At 56.2% G+C, this 15,739-nt stretch overlaps 1 protein-coding gene across 10 annotated transcripts in view; it reads right to left on the bottom strand.

Annotated features, from left to right (window-relative positions):
• Window positions 1-15,739, bottom strand: part of kdm6ba (lysine (K)-specific demethylase 6B, a) — a 119,717-nt gene that overhangs the window by 24,115 nt on the left and 79,863 nt on the right. For 2 of the 10 annotated variants that reach the window (XM_088628264.1, XM_088628270.1), the window contains one exon: window positions 9,849-10,113. The exons of 6 other annotated variants lie outside the window; for them this stretch is intronic. The gene's annotated coding sequence lies outside the window, so the exon portion shown is untranslated. Of the gene's footprint in view, window positions 1-9,341; window positions 9,771-9,848; window positions 10,319-15,739 lie in introns of those variants that run through there. 2 more of the 10 variants (XM_088628271.1, XM_088628272.1) reach the window with 2 other exon arrangements.

Below are 15,739 nucleotides of genomic sequence, written 5' to 3' on the forward strand. Positions count from 1 at the left end.
CAGCATGAGTTACCAAAAGAGAGAACCTCTCTCTGATCGCACACGCTCGCCCCATCACGGGCCAGAGAGAGGACCGGCGTCTCGCCACCATCCCCGATCTGGACCGACCACTGGCCAGATTGGACCCGCGCTCTCGGGCTTGGGCCAGCTCACGGAGAATTTGGAGAAGCGGGAACTCTGTGGTTTCCAGAACCGTTGCGTCAGCGAGAGAACGCCCCCGTTGCATCTTGACGACAGAAACCAAAACCCCTTTATTTTAGCCAAAATCCCCCCCAAACCCAGAGTTTCCAATTACCAGAGCAGGTGTGCGTTAGCAAAAATCCCCCCCACCACGGTTTGGTGAAGTCTGGTAATTCTGGCAGGGCAGGTACACAGCGAAGGAGTCTGAACCACCACGCAAGCGTTTGGCACTGAACTGCTGAATTGCTCCCCGATCAGCCATCACACACTCCCTGACATCACCCGTGCCCGAGCACAGATTAATACACACACTTGTGTCACGGCACAGGTTATATATAGAAGCTGTGTCGTGTAGCTCACAGTTACAAACGCTTCCCGATTTGTAACTGTCTCGACTACCAAGCCCAGCCCAGCCAAGATTGGGATCCCGGCCAAACGAAAATGAAGCTGAGAAACAAGTCTCTTCTGCTAAAAATAGGCCGCTGCGCTGTTTGCATGCGCGAGATCGTGAGCGAGAGAAAGAGCCCCACTGTGCATCGAGTGCAGAGAGAGAGTCACTGACTGCACTGCACTGACAATCCCCCTTTCACACACACAAACACAGCAGGTGCACTGCAGCTCGCAGGCTTACGTAATGGGCCCAGCTCAGGAATTGCTGAAGGGAAATGTGACAGCCAGCAAACGGGAAGAGACCGTGGAAGATGTACTTGATGCATCTCTTGAAAAGATGTGCAGTTTTTTGAGATGCAAAATTGTTTCCAGGCTCCTGTTGCTAGTGGGTCAGGCTTCAGTCTTCAGGATGGAGCTCACAATCCACACCTAAACATACACACACACAAAAGATCACCACCAGGACACGGACTGCGGTTTCTCTCTCCTAGTCCTTCTCTCACTGCAGGTCAGGAACGGATCTGCGTTCACCATCTGTCCAAGCAGTGACACCTCATGACACTCTCTACCTCTCCACAGCCTGGCGTCCTGCGACACCCAGGTCTCTCCAGCTATAACCCCCCACAGCCCGGCGTCCTGCGACACCCAGGTCTCTCCAGCTTTATAACCCCCCACAGCCCGGCGTCCTGCGACACCCAGGTCTCTCCAGCTATAACCCCCCACAGCCCGGCGTCCTGCGACACCCAGGTCTCTCCAGCTATAACCCCCCACAGCCTGGCGTCCTGCGACACCCAGATCTCTCCAGCTATAACCCCCCACAGCCCGGCGTCCTGCGACACCCAGGTCTTTCCAAGAATACTACTGCAGACCACAGCATCTGTGAGCAACACCTTCAAACTTTTCAAAGATCCATCTCTTTCATCTCATTGTATAGGTTGAAGTCTTTGTGTAACAACTAAACATTTAGTCCCTCAGGGTTTCACAAGCGTCTTCAATCAAAGGAAAACTAATTAAGGCGATAATTAATTCAAATAAGTAACTGACCAACAAGCAGCAGATCCTCAGTATCATCTTTGCAGGATCTGCAGGAAATGCACAGTTAATCCATGTGCTAAATGGAGATGAGAACAGTTATGCTAGTGCCTGCTGCTCTAACCAGGGCTCAGGGATTTCTGAACAGCTCTACTTACATCAGACGTGCTGCACCTCAGATGAGTGGTTTGTACAGTGGAACACAGTTTTTCAGCATTCCTGTACAAGAAGCTGTTTATGACATACACACTGTATGTGAGAGAGCTTCCTCGACTGTTTACGTGCAACTCAGAGACTGCAAGAGTATGACCTACTTGGCACAGATATAGAAACCCCAGGGTTGCGTGCAAACGGTATAAGGTTGCTTTGCTTAAACCAAAACACACACAAACCCGACAGATACTTAACGCTTCTGCTAGTGTCACAGACCCTGTCTGGTGGGGGAAAAAAATAAAGGTTGTGCTACAAGCAGACAGGAAGAGCATGTGAGAGATACAGGAAGTGGGCCTCAGTTGGCAAGTGTGTGTGTGTGTGTGTGTGTGTTTGTGTGTGTGTGGCTGGGGGGGGGGGGTGTTTCTCTTCCTGTGGAACAATGTTTCTTCCTTTCTTTCTGAAATCCAATCTCTCCAGCCTAGGAATATCTCATCCCTGCAGACACACATCATTTTCATTCTATCAGCAATTCGGCCTGAGTGAGCAAGCCAGCTAAGATTATACATAACCAGAGCAGATGCTGCCTCCACCACATCTGTCAAGCACCTTTAACTTCAAGCTCAACTTTAGTCACATTCACACTCATCTCCCTCAGATCTGTAGATACAGTAAAGACACTCAGTCTGATCATCTGTATCTTCACATTCACACTCATCACCAACAGCTCTGTACAGTAAAGACACTCAGTCCAGCTCATCTGTATCTTCACATTCACACTCATCACCATCAGATCTGTAGAGACTGTAAAGACACTCAGCCCAGCTCATCAAATAAGTAACACTGAAGCAGCAGGAGTCAGAAGGTCAGAGACCAAGAAACAAGAGAGAAAGCAAGAGAGGAAGAGAGACGGAAACACAGAAAGTAAGACAGAGTGGGAGACATAAAACAGCAAGAGAAAGAGAGTGAGTAAGAAAAGAGTTTCTTGCAGTAAAGGAAGAGTACCTGGAACAGCGAAACCAGGGAGGCCCACACACCAACTGTGTCATCACATTCCTGTCAAACTGGGAGTTTCACAGCAGACTGGAGAGGGGAAGTCGTTTCCCAGTAACGCCCACCCGCCTGCCTGCAGCACTCTCGAACAACAACACAGGATTCCTGAAACAGCGCAGGCTGTACAGGCCAGCGTGACGGGGAGCACAGTCAGAACGGCACCCATTCACAACCTCACACAACCCCAGGCGACAGGGGCTTCTCCCGCACTGGGCGGCACAAGAAATCCCAGCGCATCCCTGCTGAGGCCGAGTCAGACCTCCGGGCTGAGGCGAGGGCGCCAGCGGGCCCGGCTGACAGGTGGTCCGGTCTGTGGGTGCCGACTGGCGCTCCGGGCCCGGCCGCATGGCTACCATCTGTGAGCAGACGGCAATGCCGCGGGACTTGCTTCCCCTGCCCGCGGCTCAGGACAGCGCCTGGCTCCGGCCAGCAGTGAGCTCCCACAGACCTCCTCCGGGGAGATCCGGTCGGCCCTGCTTTTCCCAAGCTCCCTATTCTCCCCGCCCTGGCACGCCCCAACCGCCTGAACATCTGTCCGACTGCGTGACCTTCTGCGTCAGGCCCTGTGTGGCCCGCGCAGGGTCCGGGCCACGCGGCGCACTGCTCCTCCTCGTGCTCGGGGTCACCGGCGAGACCTCTGCCGGCTGGGTGTCGAGGGGTCGTGTACAGTTTTTGCAGCCGAGCTCTTGGTCGCCCAGGCGAGCTGTTAATCCAACTCTTCTGCATCGATTAAGGCCGACTGGAACTCGGTCCCGTGTTTCCTACTATGTGGCTTGTGTGGGAGATGCACTTGTTTCCACGGGGAAGAGAGAGAAGGGCCCTGCATTAACTCCCACGTGTTTCATTGACAACGGCGCCCCCCCTTGGGAGGAAAAAGGGAGGTGCCGCCCCAGACCCACAGTCCAGAACCCCTAGCGCGGCTGCAGCCAGCTTCAGCATCCCCCCCAGCAACGGCGTTACCATGGCGACAGGCTCAGCAGCGCTCCGGACCCCGCGGCGACGCTGGTGTTTGCCGGCAAGCTGCGTACAGCCTGACCCACATCCCCTGCGCTCAGCAGAGACGGGAACACTCTGCTTCTCTTCACTCTTTCAGGGACAGACCAAAGCCAGTCAAGGGATGAAAGCAAGCTAGTGGGGAACGGAGGAGGGCTAAGGAAACCCAGCCCTTCTCTGTGTCTCGAGGTGCCCAACAGCGGGTGGCTCATAAGGAAGTCACCAGGGCAATCATCAATCAACACTCCGATTAACCTAATTCTGGATGCAATGTGCTTTTCCAGGAAAACGGGGGAAATTTTCATCCCAATTCCTGTAGACGAAAACTGCAGGCTTGTGTATATAATTTGCCCTGCCGAAGGAGAAAAACTTTTGTACGCACATGGTTATCTGCGCTGTCTTTCACATCGTGGCAACAAACTGGAAATCTCCAGCACCTGCTCCGGCTTCAACAACACCTGGACTGGAATCGCCAGCTGTGCAGCGGGAGTGATTTAGAACACTGTAAAATCTACGTCAGGTTTTACAGTATCGTCAGACTTATCCCCTCTGGGTTTCACCAGCTGCAGGCAGCTCTTGAACAGAAGCAACAGCAGGTGCTGGACACTTCACCCTGACAGGAAGTACAAATGCAGCAAGTATAAGCATGCACACAAACAATACTAAATCTCTCTTTATCCGTGGCACCCCGCAAAGCTCAGCAAAGCTGGAATGGATCTGACAGCTGTGGTGCACAATTCAAATCCAGTTCTCCGAGGTGACGTCTCCAGTTTGTCAGCTGGCCTGTGTGGTCTGTTGTGCATCTGGGGGGAAAGCGCGGTGCTGACACACACTTTCAGGGGAACTCCATACTTTCTGTTTGCTCTTCCAGCGTCACCAACAGCATCCTCAGTTCCTCCTTCCTCTCGACAGGCACACGTCCTTCCTCTGACACACGGGCCTAGCCAGACTCCCCCAGCGGCCCCCCACGCACGTGGAGTCATAGATACATGCTCACACGGCCACAAATTCCTAATGCACTGAGCCTGGATGTCCCAGGAGCTCTGAACATTAATCTGCCAAAAAACAATGTTAACTGCACGGCGTTCGCTCAAAGCTGCACATTCTTAACGAGCTCTGATGGAGTTGCCATTATACTGCAGTGGGCCCACTGAGAGTAACGTGTCCACCCCTGCCACCCATATTTACCCATGATGCCTCTCCAAAGCTGTAGCGACACTCACTCTGGTGAGAAAACAGGACTGAAGCTGATCAAGTGAACTCACTCTCATTAAGACACGCGACTGCAAGCCCAGGAGGACCCAGGATTTAGACAGTCCTGTGTCGGACACAAGGACCCTGGCTGTCTGGTGCGTTACGCGTGATGATCATCTCAGACGAGATATCCAGGGGGTCCCCAGGCGCAGTCAGCCTCTACTCCTCCGAAACACATCCCCCACCTTGTTTGCTGGGGAACTGGTGGCAGAAATCAGCCGCCGGCTGTGCCGCCTCACCCGGGTTCAACTCCCCTCGTTATGTCTCGTGGGTACAGTGCAGTACCGCACACCCAGGCCCGGCCCGGCGCTGGGGCAGAGGGGCAGCGCGAGGAACGCGGGGGAGCCGCAGATTTTCTGTCTGCACTCTGACCTCTGACATTTCCCGCAGGGCCGGAGGAGGGTGGGGAGAGAGAGCAGGAGGAGAGCGGAGAGAGACAAGTCAAGAGGAAAGAGAGACCAACAGAAGGCGGAGAGGAACAGAGAGAGGGAGAGAGCCCGGGTTCACAGCCACAGGGCGGAGTTCCCGCTCAGACGTGACTTCAGTCAGGCCAGTCAGAGTGAAAGTGGCGCAGAGGGGAGATGAAGACAGGAGACAGAAGACTCTGTCTCCTCTGTCTCTCTCTCACTCATGTGTTCCGTGCCGTCACGGCGCACGGTGGAGGCCTCTGTTGGCTGCACACGCACACACACACACACACACACACACACAGTTTCAGCCCGCTCGCCGCCGCGTCCCGGAACGCCACACGCCCACCAGAACAGAGATCGCACCCTCCTCACGTGAAAACAGCGCGGCGGCCCAGGAGGAGAGCAAAAAAAAACAGCTTGAAAAGAAAACCCGAAAACCGCTCTTTTCTCAGCTGCGGACTCAGCAACTGCAGCTACAAGAAGTGAAAGAGGTTCTGGGAAGAAAGGCAGCATGTGTCACCCCTGCCCACACAGGTCTAGTAAAGACACTGTGAGACACAGGGCGGCGATCTACACCTGCCGGCCTGGCGCCCATGAGGGGGGCTAGCCCTGTCCTGCCCGTCTGTGTGCCCACAGTGTGAGGGGAGCTAGCCCTGCCCTGCCCGTCTGTGTGCCCACAGTGTGAGGGGAGCTAGCCCTGTCCTGCCCGTCTGTGTGCCCACAGTGTGAGGGGAGCTAGCCCTGCCCTGCCAGTCTGTGTGCCCTCAGTGTGAGGGGAGCTAGCCCTGTCCTGCCCGTCTGTGTGCCCTCAGTGTGAGGGGAGCTAGCCCTGCCAGTCTGTGTGCCCACAGTGTGAAGGGAGCTAGCCCTGCCCTGCCCGTCTGTGTGCCCTCAGTGTGAGGGGAGCTAGCCCTGCCAGTCTGTGTGCCCTCAGTGTGAGGGGAGCTAGCCCTGCCCTGCCCGTCTGTGTGCCCTCAGTGTGAGGGGAGCTAGCCCTGCCCGTCTGTGTGCCCTCAGTGTGAGGGGAGCTAGCCCTGTCCTGCCCGTCTGTGTGCCCACAGTGTGAGGGGAGCTAGCCCTGCCCATCTGTGTGCCCATGTAGGTGCCCACAGTGTGAGGGGAGCTAGCCCTGCCCATCTGTGTGCCCATGTAGGTGCCCACAGTGTGAGGGGAGCTAGTCCTGCCCGTCTGTGTGCCCACAGTGTGAGGGGAGCTAGTCCTGCCCGTCTGTGTGCCCACAGTGTGAGGGGAGCTAGTCCTGCCCGTCTGTGTGCCCACAGTGTGAGGGGAGCTAGCCCTGCCCTGCCCGTCTGTGTGCCCTCAGTGTGAGGGGAGCTAGCCCTGCCCTGCCCGTCTGTGTGCCCTCAGTGTGAGGGGAGCTAGCCCTGTCCTGCCCGTCTGTGTGCCCTCAGTGTGAGGGGAGCTAGCCCTGCCAGTCTGTGTGCCCACAGTGTGAGGGGAGCTAGCCCTGCCCTGCCCGTCTGTGTGCCCTCAGTGTGAGGGGAGCTAGCCCTGCCAGTCTGTGTGCCCACAGTGTGAGGGGAGCTAGCCCTGCCCTGCCAGTCTGTGTGCCCTCAGTGTGAGGGGAGCTAGCCCTGCCCTGCCCGTCTGTGTGCCCACAGTGTGAGGGGAGCTAGTCCTGCCCATCTGTGTGCCCATGTAGGTGCCCACAGTGTGAGGGGAGCTAGCCCTGCCCATCTGTGTGCCCATGTAGGTGCCCACAGTGTGAGGGGAGCTAGTCCTGCCCTGCCAGTCTGTGTGCCCACAGTGTGAGGGGAGCTAGCCCTGCCAGTCTGTGTGCCCTCAGTGTGAGGGGAGCTAGCCCTGCCCGTCTGTGTGCCCGTGCAGGTGCCCTCAGTGTGAGGGGAGCTAGCCCTGTCCTGCCAGTCTGTGTGCCCTCAGTGTGAGGGGAGCTAGCCCTGTCCTGCCAGTCTGTGTGCCCAAAGTGTGGGGGTAGCTAGCCCTGTCCTGCCAGTCTGTGTGCCCAAAGTGAGGGGAGCTAGCCCTGCCCTGCCAGTCTGTGTGCCCGTGCATTGAGAGGAGCACAAGCAGAGAGGACAAACAGGAACTCCTGAGAAACAGATGGTCCTCGCCCGGCAAACTACTGGTTTTGGAGACCAAATGGCGTCTTTAATCTAAACCCTCGAGGTGTCGGAACTGTTCCGTGTGGAGCCGAGTTTCACAGCTCGTGGAGCCGGAGCAGTGTCCAGGACCACCAGTGTGGACCATGCCCGCGATCTCGCGATGTGCAAAGAGCCTAGAACTAGGGACAGAGCGTGGATGAACTTGGATGAACGACAGGGTTCCCATTTCTCGGTGCGGGTTACGGGAGAACTTTCTCCTGCTTGTGAGCAGGACATCGCCCGAAGAGAGACACACCGTCTCCCGGGTCTGGAGCAGGAGACGCCCCACGCCACCCCCACGCCCCCGGAGCTCGGGACATAAACGGCGCTGAAGTAAAGGAGTGACCCGGACTCGCACCACAACATTCGAAGTAATATTATGAGCAATTTAGCACTTTCACACAGACCAGAAAATATTAGCTTGCTTTTCCGTAACCGAATCAACACCTTTAAAAAAATCCAACCGAAGAGATTCACATGAAAACATCTATAGCTCCGTGGCTTTTGTGCTGAGTGCGCTATGTAGCCCCGGTTACATCACCACGGCTCTGCGCGTTTTCCACTTTCACTCCGTCACGGTCTCGGAGGCGGCCCGTCCCCCGTCTGAGCACAGCGACGCGGGTCTTTCAAAGCGCAGCCGCGCTCTCGCCCGCACCAGACCGACAGGCCGGCCAGCAAATCGGTACACTTGCACACCTGGCCGAGCGCGACAGGTGTCGGGGCCGCCAGACCGCACTCGCAGGACAGCCGGGCAGCAAATACACCCCCCACACCCGTCAGTGTTTCCAAGTGTGCTGTGGGAAAGATGTCTCGCTGCAAGAGCAACACTCACAATTCGAGATCATCTAGCGGCAGGAGCGCTGAATCACAGCTGCCGGCTCTCGAACCCGCCGCCCAACGCCACTTCCCTTCACCTGCCGCTCCTGCATTTTACAGGAACCCCACACGAAGGAGAGGGGACCGAGATGCGGGGAAACGGCTCTTTAATTCTAGGAACCTCGCGGGGAAACAAAAAAAAACACGAGAAAAAATAACTACTCTGTCTCGAGAGGCTTGAGCGCGTGCTTCCCCTTCGCAGCGCTGTTTCTGAGAAAACAAATCGCGCGCGCCCGCGTGACCCCCCTCCACTGCCGTCACGACAAACACGCACCCCGCGTAAGAAAAACAGTTCAGACGGTCCACGCCCCTCCGTCTCCCAAGTTTACAACTCCACCAAAAAGTAAGGCGTGGGATCCGATTACATCACAGAACACCCCCACACGCAGCCCCTCCCCTGCCTCCCACGATCACACGTGGGCTTTTGTTATGCCGCCGCACATCTGAGAAGCCAGACCCCACGGACGTGACGAGGGCAGCCGCCCGGCTAGCTTGTAGAAGAAACGGGGCGATCCACTGAAAGGGGTTTCTCATCAGCCATTCAGAAGGCAGGAAAGCGCCGGATCAGCACCCGGGTGATCCACGTCTCCATCCCTTATCGCAACCTCTCATTGCCACGCAATTAGCTGACTTGGCACATATCGCAGCCCCCGTTTCCTTCTGAAGAGTTTACTACAGCCCAGCCGGCGACAGCACGCTCCTTCTCGAGCGAGCCCCGAAAGGGTTAACAGCAAAAGGAAGCCAGCGAGTCTTCCGCTTTTTAAAATAATAGTATTTAACTCCCTGCCCAGACACAGATCACCCCCTCCCTGTCTTCCTGGAGCCGCGGTGCGAGAGCGCTACAGTCAGGGATTGCTATAGTAACACAACCGTGACTTACCTGCCTTTCCCACTCGTGTTCCGAGTCCTCGGCAGAGCGCACCTTCACTGTCCCGGGTCTGTTTCACACTTCGAGGTACCGGGACACCCCAGATCAACCCCCCCTCTCTCCACACACACATACACAACCCCTCAAAGGTTCAGCTGTTAAACCCGATCGATTTGCACGGAGTTATCTACCACGCCGTCAGTCGACTCGAGGCGACAGCTCGGGTCAGGACGGGCTGTCGAGCGATCCGATCTGTGTCCAGCTGCTGTACTGTACTGTACATCAAAACCCGCTCCCGGACATGGCTCTTTCAAAAGGCTCCGTTCAGAAACTGATCCGCGTGGTTTTAAAAACACACACACACAAATGGAAACGAAATAAGTTGCTTCAAAGACGAAATCTAACCAGACACCGGGCTCTTCTGCTCCGGCAGCTAACGCCGTCTAGAAACGAGACGGACCGGAGTTTCTCGCCCGCCGGCGAGGGAATCGCGATTAGTGTGTATCCCGAGTGTCGTACCGGCTTGAATCGCAGGACAGACGCTAGGATCCGGGCAGGCGCTGCGTGTGCTGGAAAAGTCGCCTTCTCTGTCCCTCGGTGCCGATACGGCGTCTCCCGGTCCGCTGAAGGCAGCAAAGGTTTCCAACAGCGCGGCGAAAAAGCCGGCGGAAGGCAGGCAGGCTCGGAGTGGATAGAAGAAAATGTGATCGCTCCGGGTCTTCTGTATCCCTCTGTTGTGGAGCGTGTTACCACGGGCGCTGTAGTAGTTTATTCCTGTCCGTGGCTGTGAGTCAGTATCGTAAGGGGGAGAGAGGAGGGGGGTTGATGTGTGTAATCGGCAAGATTTCTTTCTCACCGCTTTCTATGCGCTCCGTCAGCTCGGTCGTGTTGCCTTTAAATCGCTGTTAAAAGGACATGCTGTCTGCTTGCGTTCCAGCTTACATCATCGCGCACTCAGCGCTGACAATGCCCCCGACTCGCCCCGCCCCCCTGCTGACGTCACCTCCCAAGTCCCGCCCTCGCCCTCGGAATTCCCTCGGAGCCACGCGGCTTCCGCTCTCTTGTTTTGTTTTTTTAAGGTGGTCCAGCATCACGACACATCCGTCTAACCACAGCCATCGCGGTGCTTTTCGGCGTGTGTGTTTTTTCGCAGCTGTAAAACCACGTTCTGGCTTTGCTGACGTTCCAGCCGTGGAACGCCGGTTCAACACACGCATTTGTGCATCTAAAGTTTAAAAAAAAAAACTAAAAAGAAAGTAATAGCGTTCTAGGCAAGGTTAGGAAGCTTCTGCAAAAAATGTGACTAGGGACGCCTGTGCAGACCGGGACCGTCTCTTAGGGCAGGTCCAGCCACGCTGCCCTACACGGTGCTGGGTCACTCCGCTTTGGGACAGCCAGTGCCCTCGGGTATCGCCCCGGATCTCCAGCTCGTCTTGGGGGCGCTTGTCCGGAGCAGGACAGGAAGCAGCACGTTCATGGATCTGGGGGGGTGTCTGTCCGCACAGCAGGACAGTGACCAGCACGTTCACACGTCTGAGGGGAGCGCTTGTCCACACTGCAGGACAGTGAACAGTACATCCACACTGCAGGACAGTGACCAGGAGAGTGACCAGCACGTTCACACGTCTGAGGGGGGCGCTTGTCCACACTGCAGGACAGTGCCCAGCACGTTCATGTATCTGGGGGACGCTTGTCCACACAGCAGGACAGTGAGCAGCACGTCCACGCAGCAGGACAGTGACCAGCACGTTCATGTATCTGGGGGATGCTTGTCCACACAGCAGGATAGTGAGCAGCATGTCCACACAGCAGGACAGTGACCAGCACGTTCATGTATCTGGGGGATGCTTGTCCACAAAGCCGGACAGTGACCAGGTGCGACCAGCACGTTCACACGTCTTGGAGGCGCTTGTCCGGCACGCAGCAGGACACCCTGGGGCTCGAACCCAGGACAGCAGGCATGTTGACCCAGACCCTGCAGTCCCTGCAGACCCAATCTCCCGGCTCTGACCACAGGCCACCCGGCTTCAAGGCCATCAAGCACCTCAAGGAAGGGAGCAGATCAGCGGGGCCAGCGCCAGGCCCAGGGGAACAGAAATCAGGAGGAGCAGGAAAAAAGAAGAACAGGGAAAAGAGCGAAGGACAAGCAGGGGGAAGAAAAGGAAATCTGAATTTTCCATGACCTCAACGAACCGCCTTATAACACCGACCGGCTTGGCGCACAAGAGGCCTTTATTTAGAAGTGCCGCTGAACCAAATGCAAATGAGCTTCGCCCAGCGCGGAGAGGAGCGCTCCGTCACAGGACTGCAATGTGAGCAGCATGATTCAAAGACGAGGAGGGCAGGCGAGGGGGTGGCTGGGACTCCGTGTTCCCGGCCAGACGCTGGATCGGCCCGTGACGTCACGCGCTCCTGCAGCCAGCTTCCCCGAGCCGCCAGCGGCCCAGGGAATGCGGGAACGGGCCCGCGCCACGGGACCCGGGAGGAGGAGGGCTCCAGCTTCAAGGGGCCAGCGGCCAGGCAGGTCCGGGCCGGCGCTGATTAAGCTGCCCATGTGACGGCTGGAGTTACACCGGCTGATTTGGTCTGAACAGGGACACAGGCCAGGGCCAGCGCAGCAGCCTTTCATGCCAGGGACACTGAGGCAGAAAACCGGGAGAGATCTCAGCTCGAGCCGCAGAAGGGCTGTGGGTGTTCCAGCTCTGCCTAGAGCAGCGATGCTCGGAGACTCTAGCACCAGGTGTTAGTTGGGCCCAATTAAGTCAATAACAACCAGTGTTACTGGTCATCAAGAGCGGAGCTGGAGACCTGTGGGCACTGTGGACCCCTGCAGGGTCCAGCCCTAACCGCACACACTCCAGCTCTTGCTTCTTCACTGCCTGCACTGGTCTTTCAAAGGGATCTCATCCGGTACTCGGTCAAATCGAAGGAGCCCCCTCAACCTTCATAATCAGGACCTGAGGGTCCCCGAGACACAGAGTTAGGGACTACCGATAGCCTCCTCCCTCACGCGGGCACCCCCGGCACACACTTCAGGAGTTGGGGTTCATCACGAGATGGGGACGCCGCTTGCCAGGCGAACCCCCAGATCGGGAGGGTCCTGGGGACCAGACCCGACGGCGTCCAAAACTGCCCCCTCGTCCCGGGGACAGGACAGACGGCGTCCACACTAACCCCTCGTCCCGGGGACAGGACAGACGGCGTCCACACTGCCCCCTCGTCCCGGGGACAGGACAGACGGCGTCCACCCTGCCCCCTCGTCCCGGAGACAGGACAGACGGCGTCCACCCTGCCCCCTCGTCCCGGGGACAGGACAGACGGCGTCCACCCTGCCCCCTCGTCCTGGAGACAGGAAAGACTTTCAGCTTTGCGCTGGAGCGGTGGAAGCACTACGCCCAGGTCGCTCCTCCGGCCTCCTCTCAGCTCGGCGGCACCGCTCTCCCGCTAGCGCCCGGGCAGCGCCGAGCCAGCTGGGAGCCCGGGGGGGAATCCTGGCTGCCTGTTGCCTGGGCCGGGCACAGCCTGACACACACACACACACTCCCCAGAGGGTACGGCTCCCACAGCGCACTCCTCTCCCCCGCTAGTCACAGGGCGAGCCCTGGGGACCTGGCCCTGCGTCAGACCGCGGCACAGCGGAACGGAGAGGCGCTGCACGCGAGATGGCAATCTCCCCCCCAGCACACAACGGCAGGCTTGTCTGTCCGAGGCTCGGGCCCTCCCCTATGAAAATCACCTGCCGATCTCACACTGGCCTCCCAGTTCCTCTTCCAGCGCCTGTAAGGGCCCGTCTCGCTCTCCACTGTCAGTGGCCCCAGGGAGAGGGCAGACAGGCAGACAGGACAGAGCTAGGTACCCCCGGCCCCCCGAGGCCTGCCCGTTTCAGGCTCCTGGAGCGCCGCGGGCACAGCGTCTTAGTAACCGCTCAACGGGCCTCGAATTAACTTCGGCTGTCACACACCTTGTTACTTCTGGGACCAGGGGTGTCATCTAGGGAGAGGGCCAGCCCTGCCACGCAGGCCCTTACAGAAGCTACATGGGGAACACTCTGCCACCTGCTTGGACAGAGATACCCTCTACCGTTTTAACACAGTGCTGCATTAAGGCATGCGTGTGTTTGTGGGTGGTTCTTTAAGTGGTGCATTATTCCACGATCTGAATCACAGACGCACGGTGACAGTGCTGCCGATCACACACCCTGCAGACATCAGGCTCTCACCCCTGCCAGTGGAGGCTGGAGGGGGGGGGTGGGGGGGTTGACCCATGTGCGTACACAGCGATACGGTACATGCAGAGGGTGATCGTACACGCGTGCATGTGTTCAATTCTCGAGCAGTGAACAGTCAGGCTCCCTGGCGCCTGGGCAGGAGTGCTGGTGTCCCTCAATCTCTCATGGCAGCAGACAGCACTAGGCTGCTCCGTGCCTCCTGCAGGCCAGCCTGCGCTGCTCTCATTCTCTCTGCTCTCGGAGCTCAGAGACTGTGCCAGTTTGTAGGTATGCGGTGCAGTCAGTATGCACGCACACTGTGTGTGCAATGTGCGTGTGTAGTATCAGTGTGTGTGCATTGACAATGTGTGTGTATGTTGAGCATCAAGTGTGTGCAGTGTCACTATGTGTGTATTGACAAGGTGCGTGTGGAGCATCAGTGTGTGCAGTGTCCGTATGTCTGCCCAGTATCAGCGTGTGTGCAGTGACAGTGTGTGTGTGGAGCATCAGTGTGTGCAGTGTCAGTACGTGTGTAGTGTCAGCATGTGTGTGTGTGAATGTGTACAGTCTTCACACTATCAGGGACTGGATTTAAAAACACTGTGCTCCTCCCCCTTCACAATCTGGCACTCCAGTGCATTAATTCAAAGGTACAGATTTAGGAGCTGCTGCAGTCCAGGAAACCAGACAGACGTGTTCCAGTTTGTAGTGCTGTTGTTCAATGCTCCAACTACAGTACTGAACTACAGAGTCAAATAAAGGGAAACTGAGCCAAATGCTCGTTCTTGCCTGCAGTTTATACTGTACCCACTACAGTAAAAACTGTATTTATGGCTTCTGTAAACTACAGTAGGTAAATCTGTAATATCACATGTAGTTTCAGATTCACATTTAGAGTCGCTATGTTACAGAACAGATACTGCAGCTTTGGAATCACTCCAGAGAAGAGCATTCAGGCTGACGGAACTGAACATTTTATTCTGGTACAGAGAAGAGTACGAGGTAGAAACGCCCAACATCTCCCAAGCCACTGTCAAAGTCAACCCAGTGGAATGTGCACTGAAACACGAACCAGAGAGCACAAGTGGAGGACTACGTGGAAGTGTATTTAAAACTGAGAACAGGGCACTTCTTTACCCAAAGAGTTGTGGGAGTGTGGAACAAGCTACCCAACCTAGAAACAGCTGGAGGTGATCCTGGGACACAGCACGGCACATCGACCCGCTGGCCAATTCCAAGCTAGGAAGGTAAAAAGTTTTAAAAATATATGTGCACAAATCCCACGGTGCTGTACTGTATAGCGCAGCGCTTTAACAGGGGCACGGATACACCTCCCACCAGCCACTTGGCACGGCCACTCGAATGCCTAACATCGCTGTGTGCCGCAGAGGATACTTTAATTAAAATCAGCCAGGGCCGATTAACAACTGGGATACAGGGAGGCAAACGGAGATGAGAAAGCTCATTTTCACACTCAAGCTAAAAATAGATGCTCTTGCCTGGCAAAAAGCCATAGATCCCTCACTTTGAGAGTGCTGTTATGTGACAATTGTATAACACACTCGTGAGGCCTCATGCAGAATGTTGTCCTGGTCTCCAAGCTAGACGTTACAGAACGGATACTGCTGCTCTGGAATCGGAGAGCCCGGAAAAAAGCAATGAGATGCATCCAGGGCCGAATGACAGGCTGAAGGAACTGAACCTTTTTAGTCTGGAGCGGAGAACAGTACGAGATACAGGCATCTCCAAAGACACCGACAAAGTCAACCCAGCGGACTTCTTCAGAATGTGCGCTGAAACACGAACCAGAGAGCACAAGTGGAGAACTACGTGGAAGGGTATTTAAAACTGAGAACAGAGCGCTTCTTTACCCAAAGAGTTGTGGGAGTGTGGAACAAGCTATCCAGCCAAGAAACAGCAGGATGAGATCCTGGGATCGCTTAGCTACTGACTTCCAAACAGGCTGGATGGGTTGGATGTCTTCCTCTCGTTTGTAACTGCTCCTATATTCTTAATACCTACACGTTTCTGTTAATAATTGAAATATAGTCTGTCGAAGTAACTCTGTAACGTCAAGTGTTTTGATATGGAAACATTGTTTTTAAATAAATAATTCCAGCTAAGGATGGCTAAGGTTTCTATCCAAGTTTTCTTCTGCTGCAGAGCCTTGCACAACAGGACCTCTGGTTCCGTATCTAATTCA

Source organism: Lepisosteus platostomus, chromosome 4 (genome assembly GCF_059453375.1).
Source record: "Lepisosteus platostomus isolate fLepPlt1 chromosome 4, fLepPlt1.hap1, whole genome shotgun sequence".
Taxonomy (NCBI): domain Eukaryota; kingdom Metazoa; phylum Chordata; class Actinopteri; order Semionotiformes; family Lepisosteidae; genus Lepisosteus; species Lepisosteus platostomus.